This window comes from Amblyomma americanum, chromosome 1, assembly GCF_052857255.1.
Source record: "Amblyomma americanum isolate KBUSLIRL-KWMA chromosome 1, ASM5285725v1, whole genome shotgun sequence".
Lineage (NCBI taxonomy): Eukaryota > Metazoa > Arthropoda > Arachnida > Ixodida > Ixodidae > Amblyomma > Amblyomma americanum.
Genome location: NC_135497.1, coordinates 469,831,607 through 469,843,735, shown reverse-complemented (window position 1 = coordinate 469,843,735; position 12,129 = coordinate 469,831,607). Strand labels below are relative to the sequence as shown.

The window sequence follows — 12,129 nt, the reverse complement described above, 5'->3', positions numbered from 1 at the left end:
GGTCGCTGCCACGTCTGGAGACGATATTAGGCTGAGGTTAAGCTTTGATTCAGTTTACGCTGATGTGTTTCGTGATCTTTACGGTGTGCAATGCACAGCGCGAGAGTGCGTTGCAATTTAATACGAGACGTGATCAGCTACGTCGATAGCATTGATTTCTGGACGACTGGCCAGCGAAGCGTATCTGTTCGCGCCACCGCGTATTCAAATCCCAGTCGCGGCAATATTTGTTTAATTTATTTCGCATACAAGAAACTGGACGTATAAGTGCTGTCGCTCCAAATGTTGCTTCCCTGGCTTTGTATTATAAATGTCGAAGAACATCAGAAAAAGGATATATATTGTTAACCACTAAGCTGGTGAATGACATCGTAATTCACTGCGGCCTATTCACAGGACCTAATAAATTGTGCTTGTTAACCGAGTGTAAACAATAGAGATGACAAAGTGTCCCCCACCCACGCACTTTTGTCTTAATATAATCGGTAATCGGTGATTGCTTAGGGTGACAAATTTCCGACTTAATAACACGCTTCGAATGCGAAAGCATTATATGGCTATATTGACGCCGGAAGTGTCCACAAAGTTCCACCAGGTATATGACGTCATCAAACTTATGACGTCATGACTTATGTCACATTAGAACAAAAATAAGAAAAGAAAATTGGGATCTAGATGTGAATATAAAAGGGGCCGCCTGCGCGCGAGAGGACATGACAGAATGACGCGGAATTTACAGAGTGATGACGTCACTCCTGAATTGAGTCGCAATCGCAGTAACGAGCAGGCAGGAGCGAGGAAGAATGATGGAACGAGAAGTGTGGCGGAGGAGGAGGGGAGTGTGCAAAACTGCATCCGCCGAAGCGACGACGCTGTTTTGAGCAACAAATATGGCAGGTGCAGACGAAGTCCCAGCGATATCATCACTGGTTGGCATCAGTGTGGTGGCAGTATTCCCGACTACATACACCAAAGTACTAACGCCATAGCGTCGAAGAGCTCGTGTCGCAGAAAAGCTGGTGTCGGTGTTTCCTGGCGTTGTTGTCGTGGTAACACGTGAATCTCCATATAAAAAATTTTGTGAAGATACGGGCAATTCGAACGCACGTCTTCCATACCCCTGTCACACGGCATTTCCCGAAGGTCTTTTCAGCAAAGGCACCTCTTTTCACCAAAGGAGCTAAAGCTCAAAGGAGCAGCGACGCAGCTACACGGTGCACCCCAAGGGTGGAGCAGTCGAGCAGTCGTTGAGGCTTTGTACCCGCTGCTGTGCAAGAGGTGGCTGAAGTAGTTGTAAAGATGCTGACGACAGCCCGTCTGGTTCATCTGCGTAGTCGGCCCGGGCCACCTGCTGCCGGGGTCTCTGCACGGCGATAGGCATCTTCGTTCCCACAGCCTGTCCCCGATTGGGTTATTGGTTTTGAGACGGACGACTCTCCCGCCGTTTGTAAACAACATTGCTACGGAAGCAGTTAGTGACCGCCCACCCGAGCAGGGGTAGTTCATGCATTCTACTGTGCCGTCTCACCGGCGACTCGCCCATTCGGACTTTCCGGAAGACGTGTCCGGCTTGACAGCGTGAGAACTGTCGTTCGGACGCGAAGACAACGCTCTCTCTGGTGGGGGCGATGGTCCAGTGGCACCCTCTCTCTCCGGCAAGACATGTGACGGGGGCGTGTCTCTATGTGAAGTGGTGTGTGCGTGTGTACGACAGTGCAAGTTAGGCCACGCCCAATCTGGCGAAGACCTCCTCGAACCTGGGGAATCCTAGGGACCGGACCCTTTTTAAATCGGACGACGAGTGCCAAGAGCAACGAATCCTCGATCATCCTCAGATCTCAGATCCTCTGACCTTCCCCCATCACCCTCCAATGTGCTCCTAAATCTTGTAAATAATGTAAATAATCCCCCTGTACAGTTTCCTTCCTAACCAAGTCCAACGACGTCATTCGTAGAAGGGACCTGAGGCGCTGAAATAATCAGCTCACTCAAGGACCTCTCATCTCTAACAACTGGTTGGCAGCAGCTGGGATGAACCGTGCAACATCATAATTTCTGAATCGGTAAGCGTTTCGGCATTTTGCTATAGGATTCGCCAGGCACCAGATTTTGAGAGAATAATCTATAATCACAGGGAAGTGTATGTCAATTGAGAAAGAGTAGTCTCACCACATTTTGAAGATAGCATTGCTAAAGGGAAGAAAGCGTTGTCATGGACCTTATGAAATTGTCAAAGCCGTACTTGCTGTTGTTATGCGAGGAACTGTCAATAGAAGAACAGGGCAAAATTACAAATCCTGAAATATGCAAGACAATTGGAAAACACGTAGCGGACGATCAGCTGGTAGATACGTGGAATTTGGTACGGGAAGAAAAAGCACGCAAAGAGAAAGCCGATCAGGAGGAAAAAAGAAAAAAGGAAGTGGAATGGGAAAAGGAGAAGGAAAGCAAAAGTGGGAAGCTGAAAAAGAAGAAAGAAATCTAAAGGGATTGCAGCTTGAAAATGAAAGTCGAAAAAAAGGCGACAGTACGAAAGCCGAGTCTCCTGAAAGAGCTAGCGATGTATAATCATATTACCGCGAATATTTGCAGTGTTTGTTCGCTTTTCAAATCTGCTGCCACACCATCTTATCGCTTTCTTTGCGACGCAAGACGCGACTAGATTTATCTCGATTGATCGCAGCCAGGCAGAGCTGATTCTACGTTGTTCGGGAATGTTCTAGTAACCTTGCACGCTTTATCTCGAAAGTTCGCTATCAGCTTTAAATTGAGCACGGCCGACAGCGGCGGGCATTCTGTTCGACGACCGCCGAGCACGCTTGTCGCTTCGCCGCCGCCGAGTGATTCAGTCCCTTTTGGGTGCAAGTCAGCCCAATAAACAGTTTTCTTTTAGAAGACCCTTTCGTCCGTCTCCATAGCTGCTTCGACTGCCGTCACCACTACGTGACATCTGGTGGAGGTGCTGGGTAGCCTGCCATGTTCCTGACGCCACCTTCAAGTCTTGAAGCCAGCCCTCAGCGCTTCGCAACCGAGGACGAGCCAGCCGACGTCTCCAGGGAGAAGAGCGTGAGTTCGGGAAACTGCCGGACCGCCCCAGACACCGAAAAGACGCTGCTACGAGCACCGCAACCTCACCGAAGATGTCGACACCGATCATACTACAGCACCCGCGGGTGCCGCCAACTTTCAATGGATCCCTAGGCGAAGACCCTGAAGAATGGTTGGATCAATTTGAGCGCATGGCGTCATTCAACAAGTGGGATGATGCGGCAAAAATTGCACACGTGGTTTTCTCATTGGATGGCTCCGCACGGTCGTGGTACGAAAACTACGAGTCGTCCCTTACGGCATGGGAGCTATTCAAGAGATAACTATTGAAGGTATTCACCAGTGTCGTGAAGAAATAAAGAGCCGAACGACTCCTCGAGTCCAGGATTCACCTTCCGAATGAGCCCGTCCGCGGTTACGTCGAGGAGATGAAGCACCTATTTCGCCGCGCCGACCCCGGGATGACCGAGGAAAAGAAGGTTCAGTTTTTAATGCGCGGCGTAAAAGAACAACTCTTTGGCAGCCTCGTCCGCAAGCCGCCAAAAACAGTCGAGGAATTCATGCAAGAAGCCTGCACGATTGAGAAGACCCTCGACGTCCGAGCTCGGCAGTACAACCGCCCTTCCTCTGCCTGTGCAATCTGTTCGGACATGCCGGCCACCACCAGCGACAGCTTGCGGGAAGTTATCCGCGAAATCATTCGAGAGGAGCTACGCCGATTACTGCCATCCTCTCCACAGCCACAAGCAGCGACTCTGGTGGACGTGGTACGGGAAGAAGTGCAACTGGCACTTGGCACCTCGACGGCCACAGAACCCCGGGCCATGACCTACGACGCTGCAGTAAGGACTGATCAGCCCCAACGACAACCCCCCCGTCCTCCCAGAGATGAGCTACTTGTTCCACAACGCCGACTCCCAGCCCCCGCCCGCCCTGCGTATGACCGACGCTCAAGCCCCAGGAAATGCGACGCCTGGAGGACTTCTGACAACCGGCCGTTGTGCTTCCATTGGGGTGAGGCCGGCCATATTCTTCGTCACTGCCCGTTCCGACGAATCGGTCTTCGAGGATTTGCCGTTAACGCCCCACGACCACGCTTCGGACAACGTCCGCAGGAAATCGACGAGTACCTGCGTCGAGAAGCGTACACGCCGAACCGCTTTTCGTGCTCACCATCGCCGTCAACCTAGCGCTTTGCCTCGCCACGCCGCAGCTACGCAGCCGCGGTACGAGGAAGGTCTCCCAGCGCTCGTAGGGGAAACTAAAGGCAGCAACCTCTGGAGGTGAGGTTGCTCAAGAGCGAAACGCCGAAGATCCTCCACCGACCACGCCTCATGGAGACGCTGTACCCGCGACTCCGCATGAAGAACCGGCACTCGTTGCACCGACGCCGCACACAATGAGAACCCCGACCACGACGCAGGCTGCCTTGAAAACGACGCCACCACCCAGAAGAGCTTCGATCACACGCCCCACCCGCGACTCGCATACGCGACGAAACCGTGACCCGACGTCGAGAGCGACATGCAATGAAGGAGTCAGGACCTCCGACTTAGAAGTGACTATCGACGGCCGGAAAGTTACCGCTCTAGTCGACACAGGAGCCGATTATTCGGTGATGAATGGAACATTCGCTGCGCAGCTGAGAAAAGTCACAACGGCTTGGGACGGCCCACAAATTCGCACCGCAGGGGGCCACCTCTTTATGCGATCAGAACGATGCACAGCGCGACTGACTGTCAAAGGACATACCTATCCTGCGACCTTTGTTGTGCTACCGCAATGCTCCCGCGAAGTCATCTTGGGTATGTATTTCTTTAATGAGCATCAGACTATCATAGACCTCCGATCCAAGCAGATCACGCTTTCGACGGACAAAACCATCGCTTCGATGAAAACTGGGGAAAATCACGTTGCACATAGTGTCCTGGAGAAAGAAGTGAGTGTCCCACCCCGATAAAGCGTTATCGTGACCCTAGGCGCCACGAAAGCCATTAAAGCTAAAGCCGTCATCGAGGGGAACATGCAGTTGCTTCTAGACCGAGGAATCAGCATCGCAAGAGGCATCGCACATTTCCGCAATGGCCAGGCCGAAGTACTGCTGACTAACTTCAGCGAAAAATACCGACACATTAACAGAGGAACGGCGATTGCTTTCTTCGACGAAATATCCGACGTACGAGACTCCTTCGCCCTCTCCGACCCCTCCGCTAAAGATTCGCCTGACCAAGAGAACTCGCCACCTTTCGACATCAACCCAGCCCTGCACCGGAAAAGACACGACCAGATCCGCAAACTGCTTCAAAACGACAGTGAGTGTTTTTCGACATCGCCGAAGGTGCGACAGACGCCAATTGCCAAGCATCGCATTATAACGGATCAACACGTCCAACCTCTCCGTCAAAGCCCCTACCGTGTGTCACCACGAGAACGACAAGCCATCCGGGACCAAGTCAAAGAAATGCTTCGCGAGGACATCATCCAGCCTTCAAACAGCCCATGGGCGGCACCGGTTGTTCTAGTGAGAAAAAAAGACGGCGCACTTCGATTCTGCGTGGATTACCGCCGCTTGAACAACATAACAAAGAATGACGTCCACCCCCTCCCCGCATCTACTACACACTGGACCGCCTCTGCAACGCCAAATATTTCTCATCGATGTATCTCAAGAGCGGCCACTGGTAAATTGAGGTCGACGAAAGAGATCGCGAGAAGACAGCATTCATCACTCCGGATGGGCTGTTTGAGTTCAAAATGATGCCATTTGGTCTCTGTTCCGCACCAGCGACGTTCTAGCGATTAACGGATACAGTGCTGGCAGGCCTGAAGTGGCAGATTTGTCTGGTATATTTAGATGACGTCGTTGTCTTCGCCTCGAACTTTGAAGAGCACCTCAAAAGACTTAGTACTAGACGCAAAGGTACTAGACGCAATCAAGTCGTCTGGCCTAACCTTGAAAGCAGAGAAATGCCACTTTGCCTACGAAGAGTTGCTGTTTCTAGGCCACATCGTTAGCAAGGAAGGAGTACGCCCAGACACCCAGAAAACAGCTTATATTGAACTGTTTTCACCGCCGGCCGATAAGAAAGCAGTGCGCAGATTTCACGGACTGTGCGCATATTAACGACGATTTGTTTAAAACTTTTCGCGCATCGCCGAGCTCCTGACCGAACTGACGAAGGCAGACGTGCCGTTTAAATGGGAAGCGCCGCAAGAAGAAGCCTTCAAGGAACTTCAGCGTCGTTTACAGTCCCCACCGATCCTTGCGCATTTTGATGAAAACGCCGATACTGAAGTTCATACCGACGCAAGCAGCGTGGGGCTAGGCGCCATCCTCGTTCAAAAAATTGACAGGCTGGAGAAAGTCATTGCATACGCTAGCCGTTCCCTTTCCAAGGCCGAGGCTAACTATTCGACAACTGAGGAGTGCCTTGTCATCATCTGTGCTACGTCGAAATTCCCCCCCTACCTTTACGGACGACCGTTCAAGGAGGTCAGCGACCACCACGCGCTCTGCTGGCTTGCCAATTTGAAGGACCCCTCTGGCCGACTCGCTCGATGGAGTCTGCGTCTCCAGGAGTTTGACGTCACCGTCGTTTACAAGTCCGGACGCAAGCACTGCGATGCCGATTGACTCTCACGAGCCCCTGTAGGTGCACCGCCGCCGGACGACGATCAGGACGCCTTCCTGGGACCCATCAGCCCCAGCTGTTTTGCTCAGCAGCAACGCTCGGACCCAGACCTAAAAGGCCTCATCGAGTACCTGGAAGGCAAGGTATCTTCACCCCCCGCTTCATTCAAGCGAGGACTGTCTTCCTTCTGTGTGCAGAATGGGGTCCTCGAGAAGAACTTTGCAGCGAGCAAAACAGCCTGCCTCCTTGTTGTACCTACTTGTTTCCGCGAAGTCCTACAGACTTCACACGACGAGCCGACAGCTGGACATCTCGGGTTTACTAGCACCCTCCGCCGCATTCAAGACAACTATTACTGGCCCCGACTGTCTGCCAATGTCGCACACTATGTGAAAACCTGCCGAGATTGTCAGCGACGAAAGACTCCTCCCACACGACCAGCAGGATTTCTGTACCCCATTGAACCTCCCTCAAGGCCCTTTCAGCAGATCGGCATGGACTTGCTTGGCCCTTTTCCAACGTCAACATCTGGAAATAAGTAGATCATCATAGCGACCGACTACCTGACCCGCTACGCCGAGGTGAAAGCCCTACCGAACGGAACAGCAGCAGAAGTCGCCAAATTTTTCGTGGAGTGCATTCTTCTTCGACACGGCGCCCCCGATGTGCTCATCACGGACAGAGGAACAGCATTCACGGCGGAACTAACGCAAGCCATCCTGCGCTACAGCCAAACCAGCCACCGGAGGGCAACTGCATACCATCCGCAGACCAACGGACTGACCGAGCGCCTGAACAAAACCATCGCCGATATGCTCGCCATGTATGTCGATGCCGAACACAAAACCTGGGATGTCATCCTGCCTTACGTCGTCTTCGCCTACAACACCGCAGTCCAGGAGACCACCCAGATGACGCCTTATAGACTCGTCCATGGCAGGGAGGCCACGACCACGCTAGACGCCATGTTGCACAACGTTACAGAAGAAGGGAACGTCGACGTTGCCGCCTACCTTCAACATGCAGAAGCTCGAAGGCTTGCCCGATTACGTATCAAAGATCAGCAGCCGTCCGACGCCACACGCTACAACTTACGAAGACGCAACGCGGAATACAAGTCTGGGTGTGGACGCCCATTCGCCGCCGTGGATTGAGTGAAAAGCTTTTGCGCCGCTATTTCGGCCCGTACAAGGTTCTTCGTTGGCTAGGTGAACTGGATTATGAAGCCATCCCTGACACAATGTCTGCATCCCAGCGACGCTGCGTATGACCAGAAGTTGTCCATGTAGTCCGTCTGAAGCCGTATTATGCGCGCTAAAGGCCGCTGCATTTCCATGCTCTATTTTCGGAACATCCGTTTTTTTCTCTTACTAGTCGCATTATTTGTTTTAATGCTTCGGGTCGATGCGTCTTTTATAGGGAAGTAATGCCGCGAATATTTGCAGTGTTCGTTTTTCAAATCTGCCGCCACACCATCTTATCGCTTTCTTTGCGACGCAAGACGCGACTAGATTTATCTCGATTGATCGCAGCCAGGCAGAGCTGATTCTATGCTGTTCCGGAATGTTCTAGTAAATTTGCACGCTTTATCTCGAAAGCTCGCAATCAGCTTTAAATTGAGCACGGCCGACAGCGGCGGACATTCTGTTCGACGACCGCCGAGCACGCTTGTCGCTTCGCCGCCGCCGAGTGATTCAGTCCCTTTTCGGTGCAAGTCAGCCCAATAAAAAGTTGTATTTTAGAAGACCCTTTCGTCCGTCTTCATGGCTGCTTCGACTGCCGTCACCACTACGTGACAATATGGAATGAACAGATTCATGCAGCCCTAAGAAATTGGAAGGGACATAGGATTGTACCTGGGAAACTCTGAGAGAAATTGCGAAGGGGAGAAATTTGCTCGCAGTACATGGCCGCAACGGCTTCTGACACTCTTGCCATGTGAAGTAGTTGAAGTCATAGCGAGACTTAACACACAAGACGCAGCTGACTACGAAAAAGTCAAAGCCAGCCTGCTAAAAAGGTACCGGCTGTCAGCCGAAGCTTTCCGACAGCGCTTCAGGAGCACAATGAAAAACGATAGCGAGGACTATCCGGATTTCGCGTATGGCCTAAAGACGAATCTGCTAGAGTTACAAAAAGGAGCCGAGGTTTACGAAAGCCGGACAAAATCATCGAGTGTTTTTGCCTTCAGCAATTTACCGAAGCATTCTTCAAGTGGTGAAACTGTGGGTTCAAGACAGGGAAAAAGTCGACACAGTTGTAAGGGCCGCTCAGCTAGCAGAGGAGTACGTTTCGCGCAGAAGGTTGAGCACTGAAGAAGGCGCGTCACACGCTCGAAACGCGATGCGAGATAAAGGGCCTAGCAGAAAGAGGCGAAGTGCTAAAACTTCGGAGCATACGGAGGCAACAAATATAGCGCCAGAAAAGTGTGAAGAACATGCAAAGAGACAGGGAGCAGACAAAGCCGCGAAAAAAAAAAATTAGTTTGAGGCTAGTAGGCCATTTCGTTGTTACAACTGCAGTGGTGTCGGGCACCTTCCAGCCAAGTGTACAAAGCAACGTTTTGTGTTCTCGTGCGTCGAGGATAACGCCGAGAATCTAGAGCTCCTTAAGCCATACCTGAACGAGCTGCACGTTAACGGGAAACCGTGCAGAGTGCTAGCGTGATAGCGCGTCGACGATGGACGTTGTCCATCCGTCTTACGTTCCAGCGGGCGATTTTACGGGAGAAGTCTCGTGGATAAAGCAGGCAGTAGAAGAACACAGTGTGTGCCTTCCAATAGCTAGAGTGAGAATTTGCGGACAGTTTGGAGAGCTAATCGCTGAGGCCGCAGTTTCGAAGGCCGTGCCACTTCAGTATCCTTACCTCTTCTCAAATCGATCAGACCAATTGCTACGCATGAGAGGCCAGAAGCTCGGAAGCGGGGTAATACAGGCTTTGACAAGGTCGAAAACTCGCCAGCTCTCATCTCAACTAAGTCAGATTCCCACACCTCAGGTAGCCAGAGATGCACCAGCCAGCATATCGTGCAAACAAATGAGGAGGGAAGGGAACCAACGAGGAATGAAAGCCAGACAGCTGACCGAGCAGATGAGCGACCAGGGACTTCAACCACTAAGTCGGTAGAGGAGTCAGAAAACGCTGAAGGATCCGTTTTATCTCCAGCATCGCGTAGTTTTCATCGCCTTGTGCAGGTGAACAGGGAGTCCCTAATATGAGAACAGAAGCCGGACCCCACTTTGGAAATACTCCACCATACAGCTAAAGAGGGCATCGCGAGACGCAACATAACGATGCATGAGAAGGGAGGCTTACTATACCGACACTACCAGGACAGAAAAGGCAAAATATTTGATCAGCTGTTCGTGCCCTAAAAATACAGAGCGGACATTCTGAGTCTCTGCCACGGAAATGGCTGGGCAGGACATCTGGGAATCAATAAAACAAAGGACAGGCTATTAATAGAATATAATTCGCCGGTTTGTTTCAAAGATGCAGAACGCTACTTAAAATCATGCGATGTGTGACAGCGCGTGGGCAAGCCAGAAGAGCTGGACAGCGAGAGTCAGGGTTAGAAGGGAGGTGCGGACGCTATTGACAACGTGGAGACCATTCTGGCTCTCTCCGTGAATGCAGATTTCCTAAGCGGGACCCAGGTCGACACGCTAAAGCAGTTGTTGAGCGAATTCGCTGACCTATTTAGCAGTAGCCCGGGAAAGAATCACCTCCTGACGCACGAAATCGAGCTCACCTCTTGTGAGCCGGTACGGTCGAAACCCTACAGGTTATCACCGCGGCAAAAAGAAATAATGGACGCGGAAATCTAGCGCATGTTGGAGTTAGGGGTTGTACAGCCAGCGGAAAGTGACTATACCTCACCGCTAATTCTTCTTGAGACCCCAGGGAAAGATCCTCGTCCCTCCGTGGATTATAGAAAGCTTCATGCAATTACCAGGGATCAGCTATACCCGATTCCCAACATAGAGGAAAGGATAGAAAGTGTGAGCGGCGCGAAATTCATTTCCACCCTCGATGTCGTACGGGAATATTGGCAAGTTCTCCTCTCAGAAAGCGCGAGCAGGTATGCCGCTTTCATCTCCCCAGCGGGCACTTTTCGTCCCTTAATGCTTAGTTTTGGGTTGAAGAATGCCCCCTACAGCTTCCCGAAACTCATGGACATCGTACTGAAGGACATGCAGTGATTTGCACTCCCTTATTTAGACGATGTCGCTATTTTTTCGGAAACCTGGCAAGAGCATCTAGAACACCTAAAGACCGTGTTTTCCAGTTTACGACAGGCTGGACTGACATTGAAAGCAGAAATGTGTAAATTTTGTTGCGCTCACGTGACGTACTTGGGCCACGTTGTAGGCCAGGGAACTATGAGCCCATCCGAGTTAAAGATTGCCCCGATCGCAGCATTTCCGCAACCACGGACGAAAACGGACCTTTGCTCCTTTTTTGGATTAGTTAGGTACTACCAGCGACATATTCGTTGCTACTCACAGCGGGCTACTCCCTTAACTGACGCCTTGCGAAAGGGAGCACGTTCTAACGTAAGTTGAGGTAACCAAAAAGAAAACGCCTTCAAAAGCCTGAAGGAAGCACTCATGTCCCGTCCCTTGCTCAGGACTCCTGACTATGGGAAAAAGTTTATAGTTCAGTGTGATGCCAGCGATAGACGACTGGGTGCTGTATTAAGCCAAGTTGGCTACGACCATGAAGAACACCCAATTCTGTACATCAGCCACAAGCTGACCAGTAGAGAAAAAGCGTACAGCACTTCCGAAAAAGAGTACGCATGTTTAGTTTGGGCAGCGCAGAAGTTGTCGTGTTACCTGTACGGAGAAAAGTTTGTATTTGAGACTGACCATTGTCCTTTAACGCGGCTGCGACAGATGTCCCCCAAAAATGATCGCTTGCTCAGATGGAGTCTGGCTCTCCAACAGTAAAATTTCTCGGTGCGTTATAAGAAGGGGAACCTGCACGGAAATGTTGATGGCTTGAGCAGACTGATGTAAGCGGGAGAACTTAGAGGAATCTCCTCCTGTGTGCGTGTCTTTTTTTTAACTTTGTTCCGAGTAATCCGGATGTGGCAATTTCAAAAGGGGATGTTTCGCGCTCTGTCGGCACGAAATTAACCCAAATTTAAAGAGGACTTTTTTAAAAGTATTGTTGTCAATAAAAGAAGCCTGGTGATTCTTTGGCGAATTCCGAGCGCTTGCGGGTGGGGCAGTGCTTTGCTGTTTGGAACGTCCCACCTGCGCTTTCCTTTGTTGGTGGTGCTTTGGGTTCTGCCTTGGTGGCGCTGATATTGCAATCCAGGGGACCAACACGGACGCCATCTCATCTCTTCCCGCCCAGCGGTTGTCAACGCTGGACATTCTAGATTTTCGGGCCGCGGAGGAGCTGTAAGGATTCTGGCGACAGCCCGTCTGGTTCAACAGC

At 51.3% G+C, this 12,129-nt stretch overlaps 1 protein-coding gene across 1 annotated transcript in view; it reads right to left on the bottom strand.

Annotated features, from left to right (window-relative positions):
* The window catches only part of LOC144126209 (uncharacterized), a 58,957-nt gene that overhangs the window by 3,183 nt on the left and 43,645 nt on the right, over window positions 1-12,129 (bottom strand). The gene's annotated exons all lie outside the window — the stretch shown is intronic.